This window comes from Solanum pennellii, chromosome 11 (genome assembly GCF_001406875.1).
Source record: "Solanum pennellii chromosome 11, SPENNV200".
NCBI lineage: Eukaryota > Viridiplantae > Streptophyta > Magnoliopsida > Solanales > Solanaceae > Solanum > Solanum pennellii.
In genome coordinates this window covers 25,962,040-25,977,992 of record NC_028647.1, presented here as the reverse complement: position 1 = coordinate 25,977,992, position 15,953 = coordinate 25,962,040, and the positions used below count along the sequence as shown (strand labels likewise).

The 15,953-nt window shown below is 32.1% G+C and overlaps 1 pseudogene; it reads left to right on the top strand.

Moving 5' to 3' along the window:
* The first annotated feature begins 4,564 nt into the window (after nucleotides 1-4,564).
* On the top strand, nucleotides 4,565-14,156 carry LOC107004238 (annotated as a pseudogene).
* The last annotated feature ends 1,797 nt before the right edge of the window (nucleotides 14,157-15,953 follow it).

Here is a 15,953-nt window from a genome sequence, read left to right as displayed (position 1 = left end):
ACAATCATCCAACACATAGTGAAATACTCAATAACGTAACCAATACCAACCGTTCAAGTCATATACAAGACCAATTCGTAGTTAAGGATAAGGGAAAGGGTCATTTAAGAGTTCATTCAAGTCATAGTTCCAATCCCAACGTTTACGTGTTATCAAGTAGTAGATATAACCCAATTGAAACCATCATTTATAGGAGGAAAATGCTTCACACGAAATTCAAACATTACAAATAAAATACCCAACAATACATACTTAATTAACCATAAAAATCACTATACTTCATCAAAACTCATAAATCTAGAGTTAGGAAGAAAACCCACTTTGTAGAGTAAAAATCCTAGGAGTTGAATTCTTGAAAACCACCTTTGAAAGTCCCTCTTGGGTAAACAAATCCCAAGAGTGAAAAAAATCATACCTTATTGACGAATAATCTACGAATTTGGAATGAAAAACTTGAAGTTTTCGTCTTCTTCCTTAAGTTTTTATTGTTCTTTAATGGAGTTTGAAAAAAAGAGTGTTCTTGAGAGGGAATAGAGGAATTCGTTTGATCTGATTTGAAGTGTGTACACGTGGTATAAACCATGACCTAAAAGCATTATGAAATCGTCCCATATAATACCCAAAAGACCCTTCACTTAAATGGGTCTTTTTGTGAAGTTAAATTACCTAAAATACGACTTTAACGAATATTGGAAATGGTTGCGCGTCCGTGGGGCCAATTCCAATTCTTTTTTCTGAATTTTGGGTCGAGGCAATGAGCCTCGTGTCAGATCCGTGTTCGCGAGTCTAACACCCAATTCTTACTTTTGAAAATTGCTTGAGGCAGTAGGCCTCGCGTGGCGCAGCAGCCCCTCAAAATCTGCATGCCTACCCATACTGGGTTCCTCCTCAAGGATCCTTCTGGTGGTCCTTGGGGTGTAGTTACTAGACATTTGGACCCTTTGTACTACATATTACCTCTCTAAAGTCTTTTTATAAGTTTTCGACTTCATTTGACACTCCCAATTCTTCACCAAACATAGGGACTTCAGCTAGTTCAATTTACCTAGTTTCCGTACGTCAAGGTCTTTCTTTATTATTTTGGTTATAACCTTTTCTAAATGAGTTTATTACATTAATATAGGTCTTGAAATATTATTTTACCTATTATTCAATAGGCTAAACTCTAGTCCAAGTCATGGAACTTCCAGAGTGTTACAGAATGCTATTGGAAAATGTTATGGGATTTAGTTATGAATTAGAAAATGTTGGTTATTTAGTTATTTAAATGGTGAAGATGCAGACAATGTAATAGCTTGTTCCTCCAATTTTCGTTGTTACATACATAGAAAATTAGGATGCTTTTAAGTAAGAAAACTGAAAATCAAGAGTACTTCTCATTATTATTGGGAGCAGGAGTTTTTTAGTTGTAGTAGCAGACAACATTAATGTAAAAAAGCTTAAATTTTATGTGATTTGATTTTTAAAAGAAAAAGAGTCACAAATTCTTAGAGAATGATCTTAATTTTTTTTATGGTGAATTTGCTGAAGAAATTGACTCTTTTGTTAAAGAAATTGGATTCGAATATAACCAAAAAAGTTTTGCAGAAATTTTTCGAAAAGTTGTGTGATTATGTTGGGTTAATGGAAGGTACAGAAATTACACGAAGAGAAGAGTGAGAAAAAAAAAAAGAGAGCAAAAATATTTTCCACAAAAAAAAGTGTTTTACGCGCATAAAATTCGTGTAACACGCATGCTATAAAATTGTCAAAATAGCATAGAGAAACTCTACATGAGGTGTCTAAAATGACATTGCCTAGTTGAAGTGTCTAAGTGAAACTTGGTGCCATGTTTTAGGGGCTACCGTTGGGTTTCCCCTAACTTCTTGGATGTCCACTACACCAAGAAGTTACTCACACCCATTATCTCCATTAGTTTCCTTTTATAAAGATAACTATAAACTTCATATCCTCTAACTTTATAACCATTATTCTTGTAACATTTTATTTCCGTAACCTCCTAATTGTATTCATATTAATGTCATTTTTATGACTAACATTTTGTATGTCTCTATGTTACACTATAAATAGAGTCATAAGGGTTCATATTGTATAAACTTGGAGACTTAGAATAATAAGAAAAACTATTATCTCTTGTCTCCCTATTTCTATTGGTTTTATCTTCTATATCTTGTCTAATTTTGCTTTTACGATAAAATCTTTATTTTAATGATTTTTCATAGTTTAATGAGATGGATAGAAGTTTTTGAATGAATTTTTCTTATTTTGGGTTAGTCTCTAATTTTGTCTTAAATAAGATTTTATAAATTTTATTCATATTGCTCATTTAATAAAAAAAAAATATTGACTAAATTACTAATATCTTCTATCTTATTCACTTAACAAAAATTTAGAGGACTTCATCGTTTGCATTATAAGTTTTGTTAGAAATAAGTTATACAAATACTTTTGACACGTTAGTTTTTGCTAAAAATGTTGACGGGATAAATTATAAGCCAACAAATTTGAGGATAAAAATCACCCCAAAATAAGAGCCTTTGTTTGAATAACCCTTTTAAATTTACTAAGTTATTTTATATTTCGTTCAACCTAAATAATAATTTTTAACAATCTAAAATTTCAAATCGATTAACATGAAAGAAGCAGATTTATAATATATTATTATTCAGGAGAAAACAAAAAATAGAAAGCAATCATATACGTTATATGTTAAATTGTTATTATTTCGATTTTTGCTGAGTTCAAACTTTTTCCTATACAAATAATTGCAGTAGTAACTTTTGCATATTGAGAAATGAGAAGTGTTCAAAATAATGTGGTCCACAAGTTGTTAAAGAAAATTTAGAATATGGGTCGAGCATTTGTTCAAAATGGTCAGGTTACATCTATAAAGCAATATAGTACAATATTTTAAAAAGCCAACAATTAAATACCAATAACAACCTTATTTTATTTGCACAGAGTTAATATCTTTTTAAAATATAGCGAGTAAATGATAAATTCACTATATTAATTATTTTTTTAATAGGTACAAATGAATTTAACAAGTAAATCCAAATAAAAAGAGTAGTATTAATATAAGTTTATAAACAAATAATTGATCATCAAATGTCCACTTGTAGCTCTTTTTTTATTTGACATAAATGACAAGTAAAATTGTATTAGAATATATTTGACAAGTAAAAGTTGAGCACAGGGAGTACTAGATATAAGAGTTCGTCTCAGTACGTGCCCAATATAGGTTATTATCTTTGTTTTGATTTAAGTAATACAAATGAAGTTTGGAAAGTCAATTAAACGTTTATATGATTTTTGTTAAAATATTTGAAGTTTTTAATTATTCTGATGTAAAATAAATTGTGTCATTTTTCTCTCTATTTGTGTGACATAAATAAAATTTAGAGAGTTAACCAAATTTTCGATATGATTTTAATAATTATAATTATTGTAATTTCAGATATTTTAAGTAAATTTAAGATAATATACATTATTTCCCTGTAAATTTATGTTGCATTAATAAAATTTCAAGAATAAAAAATTCTTTATAATATTTTAAAAACATTTTAAATTATAATATTGCATCGTTCTTCTTACCTAATTTTTTAATATATAATAAATATCTTAAATTATTAACTGTTATAATTTATAATATTTTTAATAATTAATATATAATAGTCTAAAAAAAATAAAATAAAAATGATATTAAATTAATAGCACTACAAGCACATCAGCTAGCCTCTATATAGTACTCGTGGAACTAAACAAACAAACAAACATATATTCTACTACTTTCCGTGTCCTTATTTATTGGTAAGTTTAAAAAAGCATGACTCACATCAATATTAAGTAATAATTTAACTTTAAAATATCTATTTTATATTTAGTGAGATGATTCATAGTACTATAAAATTATATCTTTCATTATGGACCATAAATTATCAAATTTTTCTTTCTGTTTTAATTTTTGTATCGAGTAAAAAATACATCATATAAAATTTTAATATTTNATATGAAGCCACATGGAAAGGACATAAAGTGGGACCTACAAGTGCAACCCCTTTACCGAAGTAAATAAGTTTTATTACTCAATAATAAAATAGGTATGTGTGTGCAATCTGGTAAAACATACATCATAGAGCAAAAATATGATGGAGTACCCAAAATCCCCCCACAAGTATTACAGAAAGGGAGCAGCTAGCGTGAAATTCCCAGTATATCCAAATTGTATAACCGGAAATCTAAGGACTTCTTTGTGAATTCAAGTTGATGGTGATTAAGCTCATCTCTTATTATTAAAAAGATAGATATTCTCTTTGTCCAAATTTATGTGATATTTTTTTATTTTTTTAAGTTTGAAATTTGTTCCAAAAACTTTGGCATGAATTCTTCAAGTATTGTGCCACATAAATTGTCCGTAGTAACTAGTAATAATACTAAAAGATTCAATTGGGTATATATCATTATTAGCATAGCAAAGTTTATTAGAATTATTTAAAGGGTATATATTAACAGACAAAAACTAATGTATTATTCATATGAACTTTTTCTTTGCATTTTAGTGCAAAAATTGCAGTGAAGGCCAAAACAGAGGAGAAAGCACGAAATGGAAAATCCTTTGCTCACACCCTATATAGTGGGTAACTTTCAACTTTCAACTTTCTCACAGGTACTTTTGACTCTCTTGTTTCAAAATAGTTTTATATAATATATTCTTTGGTGCCGTCTAGATTGTTTGATAATGCACTTCTTATATTTGAAACGGAAAAGGCTTAAAATATCCTCAAAGTATTGGAAATGGTACAAAATTGCCCTCCATCCACCTATTGGCTCTGAAATACCCTTCTCACCCACCTATTGGGTCCAAAATACCCTTGTCATCCACCTTTTGGTTCAAAATTGATCACTTATTTGACGGTTTTATATTTAAACAATTTAAATATTTTTTAAAATACGTGGGGCTTAACTATTTGTTATAATTTAACTTACTAGTATAATTATAAATCAATCCACTACTCACCCCAATACTAATTAAATCCCTCTAAATTAGTGAACCCGTCACATTATTAATGCAAGCTACTGCCAATTGAGTGTTTTTAAAAATTATAGAAGTAATTATCATACATTCAAGTGACTAAATAAAAATCACCGATAAACTGAAAAGTCTAACTATGTTCATCTTCATTATTCTTACGCCTCAATTATGTGATGTTACTTCATAGGTAACTTTTTTTCAAAATAATATATTAAAGTTTTAAAACAAATCATAAATATTTATAAAATTATATTTAAAAAAGTGCATGAATTAATTCGGGATGTATTACTTCTTTACCTTTAATCAATTTTGAAAGAAAGTGTCCTCCTAAATAAACGGCTCAACCTAAATTTAATTGGGGCTTCGATTCGGACTCGAATAATTTTGAATATCATTTTCAGAAATCTATAATTTCATCGTGTTTTAGTAGTGTTTATGACGATTTTTGATATTATGATTGGATTATTAATTGGGTGAGGTCTAGTTAGTAATGAGTAGGTTGTGGGTTGGTTTATAAATTATATTAATAAATTATAATTATAATCAATAGTTGAACGCCAAGTATTTTAAAAAATATTTAAAGAGTTTAATTTTAATACAATTAAAAAAGTGGTCAATTTTGAACCCAAAGGTGGATGACAAGGGTATTTTGGAGCCAATAGGTGGATGAAAAGGGCATTTTGGAGCCAATAAATGGATAAAGGGTAATTTTATACCATTTTCAATACTTTAAGGGTATTTTAGGCCCTTGTCATGGATAATTTATAACTCTATTTCAATTTTTACGAATAATGAGTGAAATGATAACTTGTCTTCTTCAATTTGATGTCAAATGCCTCATGTGTACTTCATAAATCAGATGAGATTGTATTGGAATCGAATACCATATTTGAATTTTTGTGCTCTTCAAGGTATTCAGAAAATTAATGGCTCAATCTTTGGATCAATGTAAACACAAAGAAGCTGATAACCTACTCAATCTTCAAAGTATTAATTTTAGGCCACACAACATAAATCCACTAATTTAGGGTTTAATTACGTACCTTTAGGTAAATTTTAAAAATTATTACCCGTGCCAGATTTTGGTCATTAAGTATATGTATTGATGCATTCACTAATTGTATCTTAGATTTATGAAATCAAACACTAGATGTAATTTCATTTAGATACATTGTATTCAATAAGATTCACATGTACATGGAATACACTAATTCTTTCGCTCGCCTATCTCCTATCACTCGTTTCTCTCCTCTGTTGCTTGCATCTCTCCATATTTATATCTTGAATGTATCTAGTATCCCAAGTACATCTAATGTGATTCACATTTATCTGGAGTACATTGATCTTTCGCGCCTCTCTTTCTTCTCACGGTTGCTTCTCTACCAATGTACCTATGTTTTAGAGCATATATAGTAGGCAAAATAAATGTATTTAAATACTTGGATTCTAGTGTGAAATTACTAATTAGTGAAATAATATATAATTATTTTTAAGTATATGGATAATTGATATATATTGTAGGATTGTTTGTGTAACTAGGTAGTTTTAATCAAGGATTTTTTGTGAATAATTTTCACTACTACTCTATCATAACTACTATAAACAACTATGTCATCACATTTACTATCACCACCATTTCCAGCCACGAACCACAACTATCATCACTATCAACAACACTGTCAACTACTACTATTAGTCTCTAACATGCCTACAACTTTTACGATTATAGTTATATCTGTTGTCACCACCATCACTACCAACAATTACCATTATTGTAGTCATCCCTATTTTTTAATATCACAACTAGCACCACTGTTAGTTTTCCACCGACGAACAAAATGATGTTTATCAAATAATAATTTTATTTTATTAAATTTATATTATTTTAAGATCATACATTCACTATGTTTAAAAGTAAACAAATTAAACATATTTAGATGTTGAATAAGAATAATTTAGTGTTGATGAAATCTAGAGACTAACATCTTAATCCTCCAAATGTGTTCATCTTAATGAAATCAAATAAGGCTTAAGTGAAGTTTCCGGTCTTACTTAGATTCAAACGCTTCTATTTGAATGAGCATTGAGTTTAGTTTGGACTTTGCATAGCGAGATAAAATATGAAATAGTTGTTATTATCACACTTTATATATTTTGCAGAGTTGTGTTGGAACCATTAACAAGGAAAAGATCATATGAGAATGTTCCTCAAGCTCATGCTATCCTTTATTACTCACAACGAAGCACAAAAGTCAGTTTTCTTATATCATAAGCTACAGGAGTTTCTGACACCGCTCATGGGTAACCTCAATTCCTGCAATATGTAGTTGTAATTTCCTCCCAAATACTCTTTTGAAATACTTCATATTAATTGTGTGGGGTCCATTCTCATATACCAAACTTTGAATAACTTTTTACTAATTTCAAAGTTTGGCAGATTTGGTGTGCTTATTTATTTTCAGCTTTCCTTTATTATTCAAAGTTGGTAAGCTGTGAATATGAAGAAAAAAAAATTCTTCTATAGCACATTTGAAGGGTAGTGCATTTGTTCTATATAAAAGAGAGGACAATTCTTCATTCTCAATGCACAAACATACAAAGGAGAGAAAAGAAGAGTGAGGCATCACAGAGGAAAATAGTCCCTGAGAAAAAATAGAGAGTGTGAGCGATATTATAGTGAGGTGAAAAAATTAAAGGAGGTTATTTCTTATGAGTGTGTAGTGGTCTTTGGAGTTTTACTCAAACCTAGAAGTGTAAAAATCCTTACTATAGTGATATCAGTTGCTCCTCTCGGGTAGTGTTTTTTCCCTTATTTAGGAGGTTTTCCACGTCAAATCTTAGTGTCACTATTTCTCTTTTATTGTCGTTGATTTATCGTATTGTTGTGTTTCAATTTTATTGCTTTATTACCGCAAATATTATTTATGTTACGATTTTATTTCCAACAATTGGTATTAGGGCACAGAATCTGCTCATTTACAGAAATATTTTATAAAGCTTATTGTACTATACTTAGTGAAAAGAAAAATGTTTGGAGTAACGTACGAGGTAGCAAAATTCAACGGTGATAGCGGTTTCTTAACGTGGCAGAGAAGGATGAGAGACTTGCTCATCCAACTGGGTTTGCACTAGGTGACAAATCTAAAAAGCTCCAATCCATGAAACTTGGGGATTGGGAAGAAATGGATGAAAAGCCTGTTAGTGCAAGTAGATTGCACTTAACAGATGATGTAGTTAATAATATCATCGATGAAGAGAGTGCATGTGGCATTTGAACAAAGTTAGAAAATCTATACATGTCCAAAACGCTGACAAATAAATTATACATAAAGAAGCAGTTATATGCGCTACATATGGGTGAAGGTACAATCTTTTTGTCCCATTTAAATGTACTTAATGGACTAATCACGCAGCTAGCAAACCTCAGAGTAAAGATTGAGGATGAAGATAAATCCATAGTGCTCCTAAACTCGTTTTCATCGTCCTACGATACTTTAGCAACAACCATTTTACATGGTAAGGACTCTATTGAGTTGAAGGATGTCACACCAACCCTTCTACTAAATGAAAAGATGAGAAAAAGGCCTGAAAATCACGGACAGGTTCTCATCACGGAAAAGTAGAGACAGAAGTTACCAAAGGATCTCAAGTAACTATGGTAGAGCCAGAGCTCGTGGAAATTCCAAGGTCCGATCAAAATCAAAGGCCAGAAATTGCTATAATTGCGATCAACTAGGGCACTTCAAAAGAGATTGTCCAAATCTAACAAGGGAAAAATAGGAAAGCAGTGGCCAGAAGAATGATGAAAACACAGCTGCCATGGTGCAAAATAATGACAATGTTGTTCTCCTCATAAACGAGGAAGAAGAATGCATGCACTCGGCAGATGTAGAGTCGGAATGGGTGGTCGACACAGCAGCATCTTACCATGCCACACCAGTAAGAAATCTTTTTTGCAGATATGTAGCAGGTGATTTTGGCAATGTTAAAATGGGTAACACAAGTTACTCAAAGATTGTGGGGAACGGAGACGTTTGCGTAAATACAAATATTGAATGCATATTTGCTGAACGATGTGCCCCACGTACCTGATTTGCGGATGAACTTGATCTCGGGAGTTGCTTTGGACCGAGATGGATATGAGAACTACTTTGCAAATAAAAAATGGAGACTCACCAAAGGAGAATTGGTGATTGTAAAAGGTGTTGCTTGTGGCACGTTGTACTGGACAAATGCAGATATATGCCAAGGTGAATTAAATGCGGCTCACAAAGAGAACTCTGAAGATTTATGGCATAAAAGAATGGGTCATATGAGCGAGAAAAGATTGCAAATTCTTTCCAAAAAATTCACTCATCTCTTTTGCTAAAGGTACAACGATAAAACCTTGTAACTACTGCTTATTTGGTAAGCAACATAGAGTCTCATTTCAAACATCATCTGAAAGAAAGTCAAATATACTTGATTAGGTATAAATTGATGTTTGTGGTACCATAGAGATAGAACCGATAGGAGGTAATAAATACTTTGTTACCTTTATTGAAGACGCTTCTCGAAAATTGTGGATTTATATCTTGAGAACCAAAGATCATATGTTTCAAGTATTTCAAGAGTTTCATGCTCTAGTAGAAAGAGAGACAAGTTGGAAGCTAAAATGTCTTCGAACTAACAATGGAGGTGAGTACACTTCAAGAGAATTTTAAGAGTACTTTTCAAACCATGGAATCAGACATGAAAAGACAGTTCCTGGAACCCCACAACATAATGGTGTAGCTGAGAGAATGAATCGCACCATTGCTGAGTAGGTGAGAAACATGCTCTAATTGGATAAATTACCTAAGTTATTCTGGGGTGAAGCAGTTCGGACAACATGTTATCTTATTAATCATATTCCATCACTTCCGTTTGGAGTTTGACATTTCGAAGAATGTTTGGACCAACAAGGAGATGTCTTACTCGCACCTAAAACTTTTGCACATGTACCGAAGGAGCAGAGAACCAATCTAGATGATAAACTAGTTCCCTGCATATTCATTGGATATGGAGATGAAGAGTTCGGGTACAGATTGTGGGATATTGTAAAGAAGAAGGTCATCAGATGCAAAGATGTAATCTTCCGAGAAAGTGAAGTTGGAACTGCTGATGTCTATCCGACAAGGCCAAGAAAAAGAATGATACAATCCTTAATCTTGTTATGATTCCTTCATCTTCTAACCATTCCATAAGTGCAGAAAATACGATCGATGAAGTTGCTAAACATGAAGAGCAACATGATGACATTGTTTAGCAGGGGGAGCAACTAGGTGATACTACCGAGCAAAATGAGTATCGAGAAGAAGAAGAACAATCTCAACCTCTGAGGAGATCATAAAGACAAAGGGTAGAGTCATCCAAATACCCTTCCTCAGAGTATGTCCTCATCAATGATTAAAGGGAGCCAGAAACTCTTAAGGAGGTGTTGTCTCATCCAGAAAAGAGCCAATGGATGAAAATAATGCACGAAGAGATGGGATCTCTGCAGAAAAATGGCACATACCAGCTAGTTGAACTTCCAAAAAGCAAAAGACCACTTAAGTGCAAGTGGGTCTTTAAACTCAAGAAAGATGGAAATGACAAGTTGTTCAGGTGCAAAGCTCGATTGGTTGTAAAAGGCTTCGAACAAAATAAAGGTATTGATTTTGATGAAACTTTCACCTTTTGTCAAAATGACTTCTATTCGAACTATTTTGAGCCTAGCAACTAGTCTAGATCTTTAAGTAGAGCAATTGGACATGAAAACTACATTTCTTCATGGAGATTTGAACGAAGAGATTTATATGGAGCAACCATAGAGATTTGAAGTATCTGGAATGAAACATATGGTGTGCAAATTGTATAAGAGTCTGTATGGGTTGAAACAGGCACCAAGGCAATGGTACAAAAAGTTTGACTCTTTCATGAAAAGTCAAACATACACAAAGACCTATTATGATCCATGTATGTACTTCAAAAGATTTTTTGACAATAATTTTATTATTTTGTTGTTTTGTGGATGACATGTTAATTTTAGGCCAAGACAAAGAGTTGATGGCAAGGTTGAAGAGAGATTTGCCCAAGTCATTTGACATGAAGGACTTGGGCCCAGCACAACAAATTCTAAGGATGAAGATTATTCAAGAACGAACAAAAAGAAAGTTATGTCTATCTCAAGAGAAGTACATGAAACGTGTACTAGACCGCTTCAACATGAAGAGTGCTAAACCTATTAGCACACCTCTTGCAAGTCATCTAAAGTTGAGCAAACAGATGTGTCCTACAACAAAAGAGGAGAAAGAGGGAATGACAAAAAATCCTTATTCTTCAGCAGTGGAGAGTTTGATGTATGTGATGGTGCGTACAATACCTGATATTGCTCATGCAGTTGGTGTTGTTAATAGATTCCATGAAAATCCTAGAAAACAACACAGGGAGGTAGTTAAGTGGATACTCATGCACCTAAGAGGTACCACAAGAGACTGCTTGTATTTTGAAGGATCTGATCCAATCATGAAGGGCTATATAGATGCTGATATGGAAGGTCACCTCGATAATAGAAAATCCACTACTGGATATTTGTTTACATTTTCAGGGGGGCTATATCATGGCAGATAAAGTTGAAAAATGTGTCGCACTCGGTACAACTGAGGCAGAGTATATTGTAGCTATTGAAGCTGGAAAAGAGACGGTATGGCTGAAACTATTTCTTCAAAAACTTGGATTGCATCAGAAGGAGTATGTCGTCTATTGTGACAACCAAAGTGCGATAGACTTTAGTAAGAACACCATGTATCATGCAAGGACGAAACATATCGACGTGAGATATCACCATGAAAAGATAGAGGACGGATCTATGCAGGTCATGAAGATCCCTACTAGTGAAAACCCTTCAGATATGCTGACCAAGGAACTTGTCGGCATGCACTCAAGCTAGAAACCTAGAGCTACCTAATTCAGGTGAATGGGTCTGGAGGGGGAGATCGTGGGGTCCATCTTCATATACCAAACTTTGAATAACTCTCTTCAAATTTCAAAGTTTGGCAAATTTGGTGTGCTGATTTTTTTTCAGATTTCCTTATTATTCAAAAGTTGGTAAGTTGTGAACAAGAAAAAATTGTTTTTCTTCTGTAGCACATTTGGAAGGTAGTGCATTTGTTCTCTATAAAAGGGAGAACAATTTTTCATTGTCAAAGCACAAAAATACAAAGGAGAGAAAATAAGAGTGAGGCATCACAGAGGAAAATAGTCTGTGAGAAAAAAAATAGAGTGTGAGCTATATTGTGGTGAGGTAGAAAAATAAAAAAAAATTATTTCTTTTGGTCGTGTTTTTTCCTTATTTAGGAGGTTTTCCACGTAAAAATCTTAGTGTCATTATTTCTCTTTTATTCTGGTTAATTAACCATATTGTTGTGTTCCGCTTTTATAACTTTTATTACCGCAAATATTATTTCTGTTATGAGTTTATTCCCAACAAATTGAACGTAGAAAAATACACCTGGTATATGGAGGAAGGATCAAGCCGAGTCGTGGAAACCAATTGTAAAGGTCGTCCATGCCAAAGGAGGAATCTTTTTTTGCCAACTTTGGCGTACAAGAAAAATTTCTACCAAGGGTAACTAGATTCGTTTTAACCATGCAATTCATATGTCGTTAAATGTAACTCCTAACTGTTACCAACCCCTTTCTATAGATTTCCAGCTCAATGGACAAGCTCCTATCTCCAGCACAGACAAGCCAATAAAAGCTCAAATTAGTTCTAATGGCCTTGATGATGAAAAATATACACCACCACAACAACTAAGGACAGATGAAATTCCTCAAGTTGTTAACAATTTCCGGATTGCTGCTAGAAATGCCATTGAAGCTGGTAAAACTCTTTTGTTTCAGTCTGAAATACAAAATCTTTGTTTCACATTTTCTATTTTTATCATGTATAACCACAAAATGAGTTGGATATATCACTAATTGACTAATCCTAATGATCTTTATGAAGTTTACATATAAACATGGTTTGTTTATATACACCATTTGCCAACGTAAACTCAGTAAAATAGCATGACCTTTTAGCATTGCATATATTTAGAATGTTCTTACTTCTTACCCATCTTTTAGTTGTCATATCTGAACATTGGATTAGAACTTGTGATAAAACAGAGAAACATGATGTACTAATTCCAGCATATATAATGTGTGTGAACAATGCATATGACTTTCGCAGCCAAAATTATATTTCATTTTTGTTATTTCCACCATACTGGGTCACTTTTTGTTATCTCCATCATGGTCTACCGAGAAATAAAGAAAAAAAATGTTAAGGTGTAGAAGTTTCCGCAAACAGTTTTAGAAAATTTTCTGATATAGGTTCTTTATTAGATTGCTTAATGTGATAATTTGTCACATCAGTATTGCCTTCAAATACACACCATCTGACAAATTATTTTTTTATAATCATGCAATTTGTTAAATTTGTAGGATTTGATGGGGTTGAGATCCATGGAGCTCACGGCTATCTAATAGACCAGTTTATGAAAGACAATGTCAATGATCGAATAGACCAATATGGAGGATCTTTAGAGAACCGTTGTAGATTCGCACTCGAAATAGTTGAAGAGGTTGTAAATGAGATAGGAGCTGACAGAGTTAGAATAAGGCTTTCCCCATTTGCTGATTACAAGGATTCAGGAGAATCAAATCCAAGTGCTTTGGGACTTTACATGGCTGAATCCTTGAATAAGTAAGGCATTACATATTGCCACATGGTTGATCCAAGAACGAAACACCCTTGCAAAAGGTTGAATGTCTTGACAGCCTTGTACCCATGAGGAAGGCATTTAGAGGTACTTTTATTGTAGCTGGTGGTTACGATAGAGAAGATGGAAACAAAGTTGTGGATGAAGGACGAGATGATCTTGTTGCATATGGATGTTGGTTCATAGCTTATCCGCATTTACGAAGGAGATTTGAGCTCGATGCACCTCTCAATAAGTATAGCAGGGAAGCATTTTATACTTATTATCCTGTTGTTTGCTATAGTGACTATCCATTTCTAGAAAATGTGGTATGATGATGCTGAGGAAACATTATATTGGATACCTTTTTTTAGATATACAAAGATATGGGTTTTTCAGCTACTTCATATGTCTTCAATAATAAAGTGATCTATTACATAAATAAAGATCAACTAGGTCTTCGTCAACAAGGAAAGGAATCTTCGTTATAATAGTTTTGAAATATTTGAAGTTTCATCTCTATGTGTCTTGAAGTGTCAAGAGGATTTTAAGAAACAATTTAAAGAGGAAAATAGTTTAATAAATTATTTGAAACTCAACTGATGTACTTCCTCCTTCAATTTTACTTGTCTGAATTTCACTTTCTTTAAAGAAAAATCAAATAAATGAAGTATATATTTAACGGAAAAGGACCTAAAATACCTTGAAGTACCAGAAATGGTATAAAATTACCCTTCATCCACCTATTGGCTCCAAAATACCCTTCTCATCCACCTATTGGCTCCAAAGCACCCTTATCGTCCACCTTTGTGTTCAAAATTAACCACTTATGTAACGATTTTAAATTTAAACTATTTAAATATTTTTTTAAATTCGCGACGCTTAACTATTTTTTATAATTTAAACTTATTAATATAATTTACTAACCAATCTACCCATTACTAACTAAACTACACCCAATTAATAAACCCCCTCCATTACTAATGCACAACAAGAAATCTACTACAAATGAGTGTTTCTAAAAACTTAAGGTGAAAATGTCTATAGAAGTACATTATTATACATTCAAGTCCTCAACAAAAATTATAATTTAAGTGTCTAAATAAAATTAGCGATAAACTTAAAAGTTTGACTATGTTCATCTTTATTATTCATTCGCCTCAATTATGTGATGTTACTTAATAGATAAAATTTTTAAAAAAGAATATACTAAATTTTTAATATGTAAAACAAGTAACAGATATTTAAAAAATTATATTTAAAAGTGCATGAATTTATTTGTGAGGTGCTACTTCTTTACCTTTATTCATAAATTTCGAATTCAAGTTTGAATAAAAATCCTATTGAAATTCCTCCTAAATAAGCAGCTCAACCTACATTTAATTGGGACTTCAATTCGGACTCAATAATTTTGAATATCATTTTCATGAATCGGTAATTTCGTCGTGCTTTAGTAGTGATTGGGCTGATTTTGATATTAGAAATGGTTTATTAATTGGGTGGGGGCTTAATTAGTAATGTGTGGGTAGTGGGTTAGTTTATAAATAATATTAATAAATTAAATTATATCCAATAGTTATGCGGCAAGTATTTAAAAAAAAATTTAAATGGTTTAAATTTGAAACCGTTAAATAAATGGTCAATTTTGAACCCAAAGGTGGATGAGAAGGGTATTTTGGAGCCAATAGGTGGGTGAAAAGGGTATTTTGGAGCCAATAGGTGGATGAAGGGTACTTTTGTACCATTTTCAATACTTCGAGGGTATTTTAGGCCCTTTTCTGTATATTTAATTATAATATCAATGACTATTAGCATTTAAAAAAAAGTTTTTGGGAAATTATATGAGAAATTAGTAATTAATGGTGACAAAAATAGGGAAAAAATTTATTGTCTTTCTCTTGACATGCTAAAATTAACTAGTTCAAAGCTAAGCAGCATAAAACAAGGCATAATGTATAAACATGTCTTTTGACTTTCTCTCATCTTACTTCTGTACCTTTCAATTTATGTATGCTCAAGTCCATACTTAAACTTATATAGAGTTGAACAAGTAGGTACACACATCCTACTTGGCATCTTATGTGTATTATGTCACATAGGACGTGTGTTTATTTATTCAACTTTATCTTATATTATATAGTACTATTAAAAGTTTGGAAGCTCCAAAGTGCAAATCA